The following is a 17,179-nucleotide window of genomic DNA, read 5'->3' on the forward strand; positions in this document are numbered from 1 at the left end:
TAATCGCGGCCCATATTAAATAAGCGTACGTTCTGTCGGGTTTTTGAAACACGGACTGCAGTTGTGCACTCATGGCGGGACTCTCAGGACAATAACCAGACCAGAAACTGTGCTTGTCTTTTTTTAATATGAAAAGCCTAAATTGATAACTTATTGTAACTTCTTCAGTCCAAAGGCCAATTTACAATGGACCACTGTGGTATTTTTTGAAAAACCTGCAAGTTGACACATTACTGAAGCGCATGCGCATTACAATTCATGAATATCTGCCATCTGGCGGATACGCGAAGAATTGCAACCAATTAAATCCGAACCATTATCAATAAACACATCAACCGTGCATCAACCGCGGGCGTGAATTCAACATGAATGCGGTATCAATGCGGTCAGAATGCGGCATGAACGTGGTGAAGTGCGGTGAAGTGTGTGGCATTCGGAAAAAAATCCCGGAAAAATTCGGAGATGTTGGGAAAAAAAAGAGGCCGCGGCTGTATGTGGGTAAAACAACGAATACACTGAAAGAAGGCATATCACAGCATAAAAGTAATATAAAAAATGTGCTATCTGACACATCTGTGGCGCAGCATTTCAGAGAGAAGGGACACAATCCAGCACAATTACGGTACCAGATCATAGATCATGTGAAACCATGTAATCAGCCTATCAACACAGGTGGTGTTGGGGGTAAGTGATTATACTAACTGTATATGGGTATTTATAGTTGTTTGCTTTGGTTCACGTGAGGTGTTTGGTCTGAGGAAAGGACTTTGGTCCTGAAATGTTACCTTGTTCATTAGCTCTGATGCTTTGAATACAGATTGAAGTTTCTTTAAACTCTACATAAGCCTTCTGTGTGCTTCTTCTACCTTGCATTGTGTACCAGTTTTTGAATCCAGCTCTGGGATGCCAGGATCATCAAAGCTGAACCACATTGATTTCAGGTCCGGGGACTTCCTACTTCCCGAGTTACAGGCCCCGTTATGGGGTGCCGGTACACCCGCCATGTTAAAATCCTGTGGGATCGAATCTAAACAATGCAGAGGGATACCAGCACCCCATAACAGGGCCTGTATCTCGGGAAGTAGGGGTCCCCAAGGCTGAAATCAACTTTGTTTAGCTCAGAAGACCCCCTGCTCCCCCACATTAGTATCAAACACCCTCCCCCCTCCAAATAAAAAATCATTACCTTAGCGGGTAGCTGCTAAGGTAATGAAGCTGCTTACATTTTATTTTTATTCATAGTGAACAGGGGGTCTCCTGAGCTGAACAAAGTTGATTTCAGGTCCGGGGACCCCCTACTTCATGAGTTACAGGCCCAGTTATGGGGTGCCGGTATCCCCGCCATGTTAAAATTGTGGGTCAGGTTACCACGGGACTAGAGGGATACGGGCACCCCATAACGGGGCCTGTATCTCAGAAAGTAGGGCGTCCAAGAGGCTGAAATAAAATTTGCTCATTTCAGGAGACCCCCTGCTCACGCACACAATAAATAAAAATTAAAAATGGAAGCAGCTTCATTACCTTAGCGGCCATGCAATGCCCCCTAAGACAATGAAGGGGTTAAGGCACAGGTTCCAACCCTGTGTGTAAAAAAACTAAAACATGGCCTACACAGTACAGTACATTTATATAAATCACCCCCCCCCCCGCATCACCAAACACATACATTACATTTATGGACCAAATATCTATTATCCAGATATGGATAATAGATTATTTGGCCCATTATTAAACACATTAGCTACCGTAGCATAATAAAATAAATACAGTTCTACTTACCACTGCAAAACAGTACAGTATGAATCCCCTCCACCAGCAAAGCCCATTTGTCCTCCGTTGCCAAAAATACATAGCAAATACATTCTGACACATACTGTACCGTAACATCTCCAAATAAAAACAGCTCAATGCAAATAAAAATAAATCTCATCTCCGAAGAACACAGCACCTACAGTACAGTACAGTTTGCAAATCAATATCTAACAAGTGGCTATCCAAAAATTTCATTTTACAATGTGTACAGTACATGATGCAAATAATCTGTGCATCATGTACTGTTCACTACAGTATGCCAAGCAATGCTCTAAATAAAATAAAATAAATAAAATACTATCTATCAATCCATTCACAAATCAATTAAAATACAATCCAAATCAATAACACAATTCACTATTCAAATCCTAGAAACAAAACAAGTGAACAGAAATAAATTACCATCAATCAACAAAATCTAACCAACAAAAAGCCACTATTAAAAAGCATATGAAAATAATGGGAATAAGGGATAGGTTACGTTGCATTTATGTTAAAGACACACTAGCACACAATTGCCGCCTATCATTACTGCAGAGCTCTACACATACTGTAATGCTAAAACTCAATTTTTTACAGTTGGGCGCACGCGCAGTCACTCGCGATACCCATATCCAACATGCAAAACATTAATCATTGCTGGGGACTTAGATCTAGCTTTTTGCAGTCACGAGAATTGTAAGTCTTGCTACATGTGTATAATAGTAGCTGCTGCTATATATTCCAGTTAATATACTACAATCACAGTAATAACATGTTCAGCATGGGGCCCAGATCCCTGAACCGACTTCACTGAAAGTCCAGTCAATCACAGCTGGATAATACCTGCCTGGTCGTTTAATGCTTGAGCTGTGGGGTACTTTGGTTACATAAATAACAAGATATACTTTTATATACTAGAATGATTTGTATTATTCCAGTTAATATACTGCACCGACACACTTTATTCGAGCAAATACCCAGTATGTACCTGGCAGATACCTGGAATGCGCCGCTCCTCACCTCTGACAAGCCCCGTTGCGTTTGCCTTCCCAGCCTGGGTTCATGCCTGGCTGACGGGCGGCTGATCTGTTAAATGATAATGATTAGGATTTAATAGGCTGCAATGCTTCGCGTGTCTACCAGATGGCATAAATTCATGAATTGTAATGCAGTATATATATATATATACTGTGCAGTATTGCAGCCAGCAGGAATAAAATGCTTCAATCCCTGCCTGGAAAATACCTCAATGCACTCGGGCAGAAAACAGTCACAAACCTCAATACACCCGGGTATACCCGAATTCATGGGACTAGCCGAGCTCGAATAAAGTGTGTCGCCAGTGTACAACAATCACAGTAATAACATGTAGCGTGAGGTCCAGAGCCCTAAGTCCACTTCACTGAAAGCCCAGTCAATGGTTAATAATAATTCAAAAACTATTATTAAGTATTTTATTTTAAGATATATTAGTATAATAGTAGATCAGCAACACACCAAACCACAGCTAAACCCTGCAACAAATGGCTTTAGCTTGATGCTGCACCTCTATTTATAAGCCTCCTCATCCCCTCCTCCTCATCCATGGATTGTGTATTACACATTTTGGTTTGAATTATTAATCCATCCTGTGGTTTTGTCAGTGATAGAAAACTAAAATAAGGAAAAGGCGGATTGTCCTTTTTGGGACTGATCAATGGAAATCCATGGACCAGGGTGAGTTGCCGGTCTGAGGCGGATGCAAATCCGTAAAATAATTTCATCCATTTCTATTGGTGATGATTCCGCACTATGTCAGCACCTCTAAACCAGACTTTTCAGAGAGTCAAGCAGGTAGTCCATCACATTCACCAGTTACGAATTTGCCCACACTTTGTGCCTGCTACATAGCTTATATCTAAAATAGTCTCATATGTTAACAAATACAGTATGCCAAGATCCCACAGCCAGTCACAAACACAGAACATTCTGCTGCACATCCAGGAATGTGGTCCAGTATATACAATTCAATGCAACAAATGTGACCAAGGATGATACATTGGTGAAACAAGCCGGAACCTTCGAACTAGAATGAACCAAAAAAAATAACACACTAGCAAGAAGGAAAACATTGCATTCCAGTGGGACACCACTTCTCCCAGCCAGATCATTCAATAAGTGATTTAAAAATCCAAATCCTCAACAAAAGGTTTAAAAGTACTCAAAAACGGAAAACATTTAAACCTGAAATTATAATGCTCTTTGACACTAAAACAAGAGGACTTAATGCTGAAACTGTATGGGGTTTCTTACATGCTATCATCATTTTTTAAATGTCTCTCCCTGCCTCTCTGTTAATTTTTACAATTAACCCTCTTTCCCCCCCTCACCTCCCTCCCCCATGCACACTGCTGATGGATGTATGGTTCTATGTCTCACTGTCCCTTTCACACATTTATTGCCCTGTCTGTTTACATAACATTCTCTCTACCATTCCTCTCCTACATCATCTGCCTTCAATCTTGTTTTGCTTTTACATTGGTTTTAAGCTCATGGAATCTTTGTAAATCAGACCTGAGTAAGAGAGAAATCTCTCAAAAACTTGTCTTATAATATCAACTGTTAGTTCAAATAAAAAAGACATCACCTTATACCCAGGACATACTTGAACATGAAAGGTAACTCTCAATGTAACTTTCTTGTATTCATTTACATTAATAGAGGTCAGTGCGTAATGCTAAGACCAAACCCAGGAGAAGAGTAATGAGGAATAATGAAAGGTACTTGTATAGAGAAACCCAAATAAATGCTTGATTGAAGACAGGTACTGGGTACGTATTCCTAGATAGTGAAATCCGCACCCATGTAGGTAACTAACACAACCACACCAGGAATCATAAACATTTAAAGTACCCTAAAAAGTTCCTAAAGTCCTGAGATCCATAATTAGGAAAACATGTAGCAAGCAAGTTACTCACTTATGAAGCTGCAGCGTCCATGTAATCCTGAAGTGGGGATCCTCACGTGTGCATCTGTCCGGTGAGTCAATGTAACAAAAAGGAGGAGAGGAGGCAGAGCACTACAACAGGTAACAACAAATAAGTGATCAGAAGAGTGTGTGTCCCATAAAAAATAGTTACAGGTAAACCCCGTTATAGCGCGCCCCGTTATACCGCGAAATCGGTTATAACGCGGTTTTCTTGTGGCTCCAGTTTAAAAAAACTGCACACACACTCCACACAAACTGCACACACTCCCAGCACTCACTGCACACACTCTACACTGCACACACTCTACACTGCACACACTCTACACTGCACACACTCTACACTGCACACACTCTACACTGCACACACTCTACACTGCACATACTCTACACTGCACACACTCTACACTGCACACACTCTACACTGCACACACTCTACACTGCACACACTCTACAACACAAACACTCTACACTGCACACACTGCACACACTGCACACACTGCACACACTCTACACTGCACACTGCACACACTCCCTGCACTCACTGCACACACTCTACACTGCACACACTCTACACTGCACACACTCTACACTGCACAAACTGCACACACTCTACACTGCACACTGCACACACTCCCAGCACTCACTGCACACACTCTACACTGCACACACTCTACACTGCACACACTGCACACACTCTACACTGCACACTGCACACACTCCCAGCACTCACTGCACACACTCTACACTGCACACACTCTACACTGCACACACTCTACACTGCACACACTGCACACACTCTACACTGCACACACTCCCAGCACTCACTGCACACACTCTACACTGCACACACTCTACACTGCACACACTCTACACTGCACACACTCTACACTGCACACACTCTACACTGCACACACTCTACACTGCACATACTCTACACTGCACACACTCTACACTGCACACACTCTACACTGCACACACTCTACACTGCACACACTCTACAACACAAACACTCTACACTGCACACACTGCACACACTGCACACACTGCACACACTCTACACTGCACACTGCACACACTCCCTGCACTCACTGCACACACTCTACACTGCACACACTCTACACTGCACACACTCTACACTGCACAAACTGCACACACTCTACACTGCACACTGCACACACTCCCAGCACTCACTGCACACACTCTACACTGCACACACTCTACACTGCACACACTGCACACACTCTACACTGCACACTGCACACACTCCCAGCACTCACTGCACACACTCTACACTGCACACACTCTACACTGCACACACTCTACACTGCACACACTGCACACACTCTACACTGCACACACTCCCAGCACTCACTGCACACACTCTACACTGCACACACTCTACACTGCACACACTCTACACTGCACACACTCTACACTGCACACTGCACACACTCTACACTGCACACAGCACACTGCACCACTCCCAGCACTCACTGCAAAAACTTGTCTTATAATATCAACTGTTAGTTCAAATAAAAAAGACATCACCTTATACCCAGGACATACTTGAACATGAAAGGTAACTCTCAATGTAACTTTCTTGTATTCATTTACATTAATAGAGGTCAGTGCGTAATGCTAAGACCAAACCCAGGAGAAGAGTAATGAGGAATAATGAAAGGTACTTGTATAGAGAAACCCAAATAAATGCTTGATTGAAGACAGGTACTGGGTACGTATTCCTAGATAGTGAAATCCGCACCCATGTAGGTAACTAACACAACCACACCAGGAATCATAAACATTTAAAGTACCCTAAAAAGTTCCTAAAGTCCTGAGATCCATAATTAGGAAAACATGTAGCAAGCAAGTTACTCACTTATGAAGCTGCAGCGTCACACTCTACACTGCACACACTCTACACTGCACACATTCTACACTGCACACACTCTACACTGCACACTGCACACAGCACACTGCACACACTCCCAGCACTCACTGCACACACTCTACACTGCACACACTCTACACTGAACACACTCTACACTGCACACACCACACACACTCTACACTGCACACTGCACACACTCCCAGCACTCACTGCACACACTGCACACACTCTACACTGCACACAGCACACTGCACAAAGCACACTGCACACACTCCCAGCACTCACTGCACACACTCTACACTGCACACAGTGGGGGGATAAATATTATATATACACTTTGACTGGGTTGGGGGAGTTAGTACAGTGTGTGTATATATATACACACACATATATACATACACACACTAATTTATTTTATATATATATATATATATATACACACACACACACACACACACACTCACACACACACACGCAAGCACGCACGCACACACACACACACACACACACCTTGGGGATGAGGGGGGCTTATCCATAAACAAAGTGTGTATTTCATTTATATGTAATTACACCCACACACCGATGTGGAGATCTGGGGGGGAGGGGGAGGAGAGGAGTGTGCCCTTACTACATCCATGGTACATGTGTACTTAACCCCTTTGCTGCCAGGAGGGACAGCAATTCATTGCAGAGCCCTGGCCACGTGTGTTTTTGGGGTTCATGCTCAGCACTGATGTATATCCTGTTGTCTCCCAGACCGCACTGCAGAGACTACACAGCATGCTGGTGATAGCGGAGCATGATAATCAGAAGCTGACACCCATCACGCTCAATGCAATAGCCGCTGCTGGGCGCCTCGGGGGGCATGTGTCCTGCTTGGTGGCCGGGACTAACTGTACTCAGGTGGGTTTGGTGACCTGTGGCCCCCAAAGGTCTCAGCAAAGGGAGTCGGTGTGATTCCTGTGGGAAGCAGCTGTGGGAGGGAGGGGCGTGGTTAAGGATCAGGCGTGCGGCGGCCATTTTTTAAAAAAAATTAGCGCAACCCCGTTACTAACGCGGTGGTCTCGGGGTGGACCCCGAGGCCCGCGCTATAACGGGGTTTACCTGTATTTAATGTCATGAAGAAAAAAGAGGGCCGGAAAGCCCTACCAACGGTTCACGCTACTCAGAGCGCTTTGTCAAGGTATACATATCCAACTTTATTAACATATTAATAGAGACAAGCTAACATAATTAACCAATACACATAGCAAAATACCATCTAATTTCATAGGAAGTATCAGCTAGGTCTTTTAGGTATTAGCTAGATTTGGAGTTAATGATAAATCATATGGGAAAATATTAGAATTTTTGATAATGCTAGTTTATAACAGCTTGACCTGTATTCAGGGTCTTTTTCCCATAGCTTATACATTGTCCATCTTTACTCTTTGTTATGCTATTTTACTTTCAGCTTCCTTAAATTAGGGTTCAGTATGTATGTACATATCGTACAGTCATATATTTTTTATACCACCTCTTCTATTCAGAGATTCCAATAAAAGTTTGATTAGATCGATAGGTTTTTTCAATGTCATTTTTACTTTGTTAACATATACATTTTTAACTGTTTTGAGTGTTCTAAATGATAAGCACACTCTATCATACTTCTTGATATACTCATTATGTCAATTTCTTTCCCTGTCAGACACCCAGGGCTGGCCATGTCTCACGGACCTCTGATTTGGTTCTGCGCATGAGTGTACCGGCGTTGGTGTGTGTTACATTGAGCCTGCTATGGGAGTCTGAGGGGAGGAAACTTTTTAGCCCCTGTGATGCACGCGTTGACATCATCATCCTCACGCTCTATTGACAGCCTCCATTGCCATGATTGATCTGCCCACAGTTAGGTACTGCGCAAGCGCGTACCTGGGTGGATGACAGACCCGTCCTTGCTCTGGATTGGTCGCTAGGGGCGTGACTTATGAGCGTCGGGTGAGTGCACTGCGCCTGGCTTATGATGTATGATTTTTTAACTTGCTATCTGCATGAGTGTCACCGAACTTTTCCCGCTGTGGGCGGCCTCCATTGCTAGGACGGATCTATCTACAGTGTGGTTATTGCGCAAGCGCGTACCACGGTGGTTATTGGACCTGTCCTGGCTCTGGATCGGTTGTCAGTGGTCGGGACTTGTGGTCTCCATTCCTTCAGATACGTGAAGGAGTCTTTTTAGACACATCATGGGCTCGTTAGCAATCAGGTAGGGTGTTTCTTTTTTGTGCTACAGTGTATGTGTATTGGTTAATTATGTTAGCTAGTCTCTATAAATATGTTAATAAAGTTGGATATGTATACCTTGACAAAGCGCTCTGAGTAGCGTGAAACGTTGGTACGGCTTTCTGGCCCTCTTTTTTCTACATGACCATTAAATAACTATTTTTTATGGGACACACACTCTCCTGATCATTTATTTGTTGGATACCTTTTGTAGTGCTCTGCCTCCTATTCATTTACATTGCAGTATCATAACTGGACAAAGACAGCTATTTCTACTTAATTCAAAATGGTCTCATAAACACACAGCCCACCCCATAACAAGGACATACAGTATACAGAAACAGTTTTCTGTATGTGCATGTACAGTAATCACAATGTTAAGTGAACTGGACAGTCAAGCATAAGCACATTTCAATACAATTCAATAAGACTGTAGTAGTATTGGTCATTAAGTATAATTTTTTCCTGTGAAAACGGAATGTTTATTTAGCCATAGTATATTTTATAAACATTTAGTAAATACTGTTATAGTCAGAAAACTGAAGGCAGCAAATGTATCCATATTTTAATGCAGCAGCAAAAATTTTATTTTGTATCAAACCCGCTAGCAAATATACGTTGTACATAATGTAATAAAAAAAATAAAACTGTTTTGATTGTTTAAAATGTGTTAGTCTGTAAATTATGCAGTGTTTTGGTTATTATTGAGGTAGTAATTGAGCAAGTTGAAGGATTGTAAAGTGAAATAATTAAATAGACAAGAACAAAATAAACAAGACGTTATAGTTAATACTGTACATCTAAATGATAGAAATCAAAGATTTGGGCTTTCACGGTTACCTATACAGTATGTAAAGTCCATTTACATGAAATACTGTATATACCCATTGCCTATTCACATTCCTTGTTTGATAGTTCAAGTATAAAGCTTTATTTCAAGTTTACAACTTACTTTGATTTAACAGGTCCATGGTTGGGCAGCTCATAAATCAATGTGATTTATTTTTAATCCTACTGTATGTTTAGATGTTAGGTACATGGAAGTAATTGAATACATTGTCAGCATCTGCCAACAAATTCTCCTTTACATTCCAATTGAGTAACAGGCCATGGAAATGATAGCAGGAAAGTGAAGAATGGACAAAACTACTTTCAAAAGAAAGAACGACAATTTAGAAAGCAAGAAAAACAATCCAAACTCCTAAAAGTAGTCATGCATTACTGTAAGTATAATATGCCATTTTTTTTTGTTCTTTTTTATTTGGGACAAATCATTTAACATAGTATTTCAGTGACATATATACATTTGCATGTCACATGTTATACATTATACCTTTGGTACATTTGATGTTGATACAACGTGAGGATAAATAGTAGTCAAGTATACCATGTGTATTGTATTCTTTTCTCTACTGTCCATGTTTTTGGGCTGAAGGAAAGGAGGAAAGAGTTACATTGGTTAGGTCGCCCGTCAGTAAGTTTATCAGTCATTCATATTGACCCATATCGACATCTCTTCCCCTCTATTTCCCCTGTGTTAAACTAATTTAATGGATATATCTTTCCGATTCCCTCTTTTCCCGTGGCTAATATCTCAGTTCTGTTTAGACCCCCCCCCTTTTTTTAAACAAAATTAACGCTAATAACCGTAATTTTTTTAACCCTTTGTTTCCTATCTACGGTCTCTTCATATCGCCTTTTATAGCCCGATATTTTACACAGTCTGTGACCTATATATAGCTAGTTTCTCCTGGGTCGATCGGCGGCCAAGCCTAGAATGGCTCCCGAACGCCTCCTGGTTATGTGACTCGGGTGAAGTGTCTCGGGTTAGGTGACTCTGGTTAGATGATTCTGGTTAGGTGGCTCTGGTTAGGTGACTCAGTATTTCCTTTTCTGTCCGTTAATAATGGGTATTGAGTCCTCTAGATCTGTTAGCTTCTGAAATTTTCTTGCTCTTTTGGGGTAAATGAGAAGATCTTCATCTCCCATTTTTTTTCAAATTTGTTCATTTTATCTTTGTCTACATATTTGTATATAATTTTATCAATTGTGATCGGCTTTGTGAGAAGTGTTTGGATCAAATCTATAGTGGTTCCCTCCTTGTCAATCCATTTGGTCATTATCGCCTTCTTTGCCACCAGTAGTATCATCTCTGTTGTTTGGATCGCTTTTCTATTTTGATTGATCTGGGTTAACCAGATTTCCATGTTTGCAAACAGCATGGGCATTGGGTGCTTCCCCCATTTTAATTTTGCTACCTTTGGGATGTACAGTATAGTAGAACTTGATCTTAGGATCAAGAAATGTTACTGCATGTCCAGAGACAGTGGGTAAGACCAGCTTCACTCAATCCGCATTTAGGACATTTAGTTGTGTCGGCTTCTATGTTACTATAGCAATCGTATTATGAAGGAATGTATGCCCTGTGCATGATTCTATACTGCATCTAACTTTCTGAGGTGATTAATTGGTATTCTTTTGTGTATCCCACTATTAATTCCTTCATACATTAAATATCCTGAAATTCTCTTTGCCTAGCCTTTAAGTTTAGTTTGTTATTTTTCTCTAGTTCTTGATCCCTTATTAATATATACACTGGCGACACACTTTATTCGAGCTCGGCTAGTCCCACGAATTCGGGTATACCCGGGTGTATTGAGGTTTGTGACTGTTTTCTGCCCGAGTGCATTGGGTTATTTTCCAGGCAGGGATTGAAGCATTTTATTCCCGCTGGCTGCAATACTGCACAGTATATATATATATACTGCATTACAATTCATGAATTTATGCCATCTGGTAGACACGCGAAGCATTGCAGCCTATTAAATCCTAATCTATATCATTTAACAGATCAGCCGCCCGTCAGCCAGGCATGAACCCAGGCTGGGAAGGCAAACGCAACGGGGCTTGTCAGAGGTGAGGAGCGGCGCATTCCAGGTATCTGCCAGGTACATACTGGGTATTTGCTCGAATAAAGTGTGTCGGTGCAGTATACAGATGCAGTGGCCGTTGAAACACTTCATGCGGTGTATACCTCGGAATATCTATGTGATGGTGCGCGGTTTTTTCCAACCGTACCACCTTTAGATGCGAGTGCAGAAAATTGCATTTTGGTGTTCTGGCTTTTAAACACTTGAAATTGTCACAGCAACACAGTAGCACATTACTATACACATTACAATTCAATCATTTCATTGCATTTAATTGCACACACTCCATGAAATTCAAACAAAGCAACCGCGATAAACACGTGTGCCTGGGGCGATTGGCCGTGTTAATGCAGCGTGGAGTCTAGCATCGCACTCAAAAACGGCGCCTTGATTTGTTTGAATAACGGTCGCTGCATCTGTAGTTCTGCTAATGTGTATCTACAGGATTCAGTTTTTTCATAATAATCATCCAGCCTGTTTTTCGTTAGTATGGGTGGGTTACAGTTTTGGAGTTTTCTACTGTAATTCATTATTGGATATGTAGCCCTGGTAAGAAATAGGGCTATATGTCTTTCTTCTTACTGGTATAAGCCCTGGTAAAGACAGGCTGCCAGTAGTTATCATGGGTTTCCCCCACATTAAGCCCTGCTCTGAGTGGTGGAAGTAGGTCACCTAACCCTGTGTGGAAGGCATAGACACAGGGGAGGGGTCTGCTGACATCATGGGGCAGGGCTGTCTCAATTTAGAGTGTGCCTGTTCCTGTCAGTGACAGTAGTTCAGTCCTGGGTTCAGCCCTGTGCAGTAGTGTTGGAGTGTCTGACTGGACAGTCAGAGTGTTAGATCTAGCTAGGTTCCTGAGGAGTATGGCCTAGTAAGCTATAGGTGGACCAGTGCCTCTCACCCTGCCTAGGGGGTGAGGGAAGAGCTAGCCCCACCCTGAGTGCCCGTGACTTGGAGTGGAGGCAGGGAACAAAGAGCCCCAGAGACCATCCTGAGGTTGTGCAGTCTGGTGAGAGAGAAGACCCTGTACAGTGAAGGCAACTGTGTTGCTGTTGTCGCTGCTATGCTGCTGTGTGCTGTGAATAAAGAGCTGATGCTACTTCTTAAGTAAGAGACTGTGTGAGACCGAAATCTCTTGCCCCTGAGTGGGGCTCTCTGGAAGGATTTCACCCTACTCTGCTAGGGCTTACCAGAGATGGAGGCGTTGCACCACTGAGTAAAGACGGAGGCATCCACCCCAGTAACCTGGCCCTGTTATCCCACATACCATCGCTGGAGACTCAGGCCCTCCTGTTGCCAGCAGGTATGCACCACCCAGACACACGTAGCCAGACCCTAGTACAGATGGTGGGGGGCCCAATCTGCGATTGGCCCCGGGAAAAGGGGCTACAGATATATGGGACTATTTGCGTGTTTGGAATATCATATTTCTGTGATAGTGATTGGAATGTCATACATTTCTGGGTATCATTATTTATAATATGATCTAAACAGTTGATCTCCTTTTCGTTCCATATAAAGAAGGTTTTCTGGTCTCAGCCCAGGGAAATGGTAATTCCCCTGGAAGGGTAGGTATCGTGAGACTGAATATGACAGCTTCAGTTTCCTTCTCACCGCCTTCCTTGTCATTATGGTATCGCTGATGAGAATGTTTGTTTTGAGTTCTAAGGGTAGGTTGCTCCATTCTAAATGTAAGATTTGTGCTAATGATAGTTCCTTAGAGAATTGCCTTTCTATCTCTAGTGTGGAGTAGTGTTCCTTTCCTAACAGCCAGTCTCCAGCATGTCGCATTATACACGCTAAGTTATAGTCTCTTATGTTTGGTAGATTTATTCCCCCTTTTTCTTTAGTCATCTGCATTTTGGTCAGTGCGATTCTTGGCCTATTTCCTTTCCTGAGAGACGTATTTATTTATATGTTTAGAACTTTGATATCATTATGCTTAATTAAGAGGGGTAGCCTCTGCATGGGGTATAGAAGACGCACAAAAGAGATAATTTTAGCTATGGCTGCTCTTCTGAATAAGGATAGTGGGAATGAAATCCAGCTTTATAATTCCTCTTCTATCTTTTTTTTATGGGCTTTATTTTGGTATCATACAGTCTAGAGAGATCAGCCTCTAGATTTATACCTAGGTACCTAATTGGGGCCTTCGTGATTATAATATGCTGTTTAATTTAGCATGTTAATTAATATAGTTAAGTTTGCGAATTGTAGTATTTAAACTTGCTATATTTTATACACTAAGGTAAAATAATGCTGTAATTTTCCCATGTGTTAATTGCGTTTCATGCTTGCCCTGGTTTTAGGAAAACTTGATTTATGTTACAATACCGGTTCTGATTGTGAATGAAATAACTTGTGAAGTTTGCTCAGCTTTATACACAACCTAATACATAGCTGGCAATCAAAATTAGTCAAAACTCTCTTTTTTTAACAAGCCAAAAAACCATCCTTTAATCTAAAAATCTCTTAATGTAGTAGAGATGAGTTGAAAGGCAATCAAAATTAGCATAAGACACTAATTTTTTAATTTGCAAAAACTTGCATGCAATTAAAAAGATATAGGCAAACTAGAGACAGGAAATGAAAGGAAAAGAAAGAGGGCAGAGGAATGGATTGAGGTACTGTATTTATGTACAGTATACAATACAGTCAAGTGACAGAAGGAAAAGCCATTATTAGGTGTCTTTTCACTGAAGTGCAATAGCTATTATTGATATTTAAAAGCAATACTGGCGAACTATCACACTTTGGTGAACAGACCCCTCAGTTTCAGTTTAATTAGTTAAAACACTCGTTTAATCCCTAACACATACAGATTGCCCTTGAGTAGCTGTATATTTTCTAAATCAACTATAAAGATCTGAGAAAGTTAGTACTGTTTTGATCATCATACTTGTAAACCTTAGCTGCATTCTTGATTAGAAATGGGAAAAATCATTAATACTCGAATAATGTTTAACCAAATTACAATATTATAAAGCATATCAAATCTTATTGAAATAATATGAGATCTTATTGTTACTATGGAAATTTAAATGCACGGTTCATGTGTTAAGATAATCTACTAACACATTTTACGATAAATTGCTATTTTTAATATTAGCATTTTTCTCTTCGCTTATTCTAAATTTTTATCAAAGTCAAAAAGTCGAAAAAAGGTGCCATAAAATTTTTCACATCTGCAGTAGATTTCATGAGATGACATTTAGTGCAGAATGGGGGTTGTTTGTATAAAACAGCTCATCTCTCAGTGCTTGATTAGAGAATTGACACCAATTTCCTGTCCCTTTCCCAACTATTTTCTTATACTTAGAATTAGCCTTATTATCACAGCTCGATTGTGTATAAGGGTTGAAACAAATAAGTAGCTACAGTAAATCTTCTATCAGTATAAACAAGGAAAGTTAAAGAAATATAACACGGAAAGTCTATTTGAAAAAAAAATCTGCCCAATACAATACAATCTTCTGTTACCTATAAGATTGAGAGAATAGACTAATACAAAAGCTATATGATTTTAAAATGTAATTTGTGTGTTTCAATTTCCCTGTAGACATTTCAGCAAACGTGTGTTCTCTTTTGTTAAACTACCATCACAAATGCAGTAAAATATGCTTGATTAACCTACTGCATCTACCATTACTGTACTCCATTATGGGTCATGGACATGCTTGGGACAATGAGAAAAGAAAACATATGTTGTGCAAGTATGAAAATGCGTGCACTATGGCATAGACGTAACGGGCATACAAAATTGGATTATCTTTCAGTAATGATGTATTTGGTAGCAATATGTATTGTACAGAGGTATAAGGAAGGACTACTATTGAAATCAGCCCCTTTCTATTTCTGTCACCCTTACAGTATTTCTTTCACATCAGATATCCATCCTTCTTTCTTTTCATTCTGTTATTTTAATGGTTGTTATATAAATAGTTTTTGTAAAAGAATATACTGTATAAGTATTAATTTTGTTATTATTTATGCAACTTTAAATGCAAAATGCAATAGATGTTAGAAGATCAGGCTACTTCAAGAAACATTGATTCGTGTTTTGTCAATTCATCAATAAAGTAACGGCTTTTAAAATAAAAAAATGGTGATGTAAAAATTTGATTTTCAAAAAGTTGAGAGCAAAAAAATACATTTAAAATGCACTGGATTTTTAAATTATCTTCTATAATTACAACAATGCATCATACATTTCAGTTGGAGAAATAGTGCATTAAAGTAATCTTCCATCCACCAGTATTTCTGTTAATTCATTTATATCATAAATAGGAAAAAACTGTGACTTGCCACCGATGAAGAAGGAGGATGACTTTAAGTATAAAAAAGTTAATTTAGATCATGTACAATAAGACCGACATGTTACGTGCATAGTGAGCTTTAACAAGTTCCCTTCTGAGCTTAAGACTAAACCAAACTCTTTGACAAAGCGCCATAGTGGGCGTGAAATGCGTGGGAGGAGGAGTATTGTTCCTTTGTTATATGTAGGCGAATAAAGCTTTTTTACTTCCTTTGATCTGGTGAGTTTCTGATCTTTTTCCTGTCAGTAGAGCGGCAGTCATCTCGAACACTCTTCTATTTTTCCCTTCTGAGCTTGCCTCGTAGGGAGATTTAAATACCCCGCGTTCCCAGCAAAAAAGCTGGTACTCACGTCATCATGCAACAGCTGTTCCGCTGCCGCGTCATTATGTTGGGTATTTGTCATCATACAAAAATGTTAAAACAACTTTATTGATACCAACATTAAACTAGGGAACAAGGATTGCCACATTCTCCCACAGTGTTTCTGCTGGATTATGCTTAGAATAAAGTGGGTAAAGTGTAACAATGCCATGCATCTGGACACAATAAAAGCAAAGTAACACAAAAGTGCAGTATAGCTTGTTTAGAATGATTGCCTTTCACAATATGAGACCACACATAATTAATGTATAATATATTACACAAATGTGTATAGGGGGATTGTAAAAATACATAAATAGAATTCTATAAACATACAGTAACAAGACCATATTAAAAATGAATAATAATAGATAATATTCAACAATAATGTTCAACAACTGAACCTACATTTTTACCACATTGTTTCTTAATCTGCCACATAAATTGGTTTAATATATATTTATTATAAGGATTACATATAACATTTAACACTCAACTTTTTGTGTCATTGCAATGAGAAAAGCTGGATAAATCTCTTCTTCGTGTTCATCTCTATAAGTATATGTGCTGTATTTAAACAAATAAAAACATTGTCTTAGAAGAACAATGCACAGTTACTAAAATAAATAGAAAAAAAATAAATGTGCAAGAGTCTCATTAGAG

The sequence above is a fragment of the Ascaphus truei genome, chromosome 1, assembly GCF_040206685.1.
Source record: "Ascaphus truei isolate aAscTru1 chromosome 1, aAscTru1.hap1, whole genome shotgun sequence".
In the NCBI taxonomy this organism is placed as follows: Eukaryota; Metazoa; Chordata; class Amphibia; order Anura; family Ascaphidae; genus Ascaphus; species Ascaphus truei.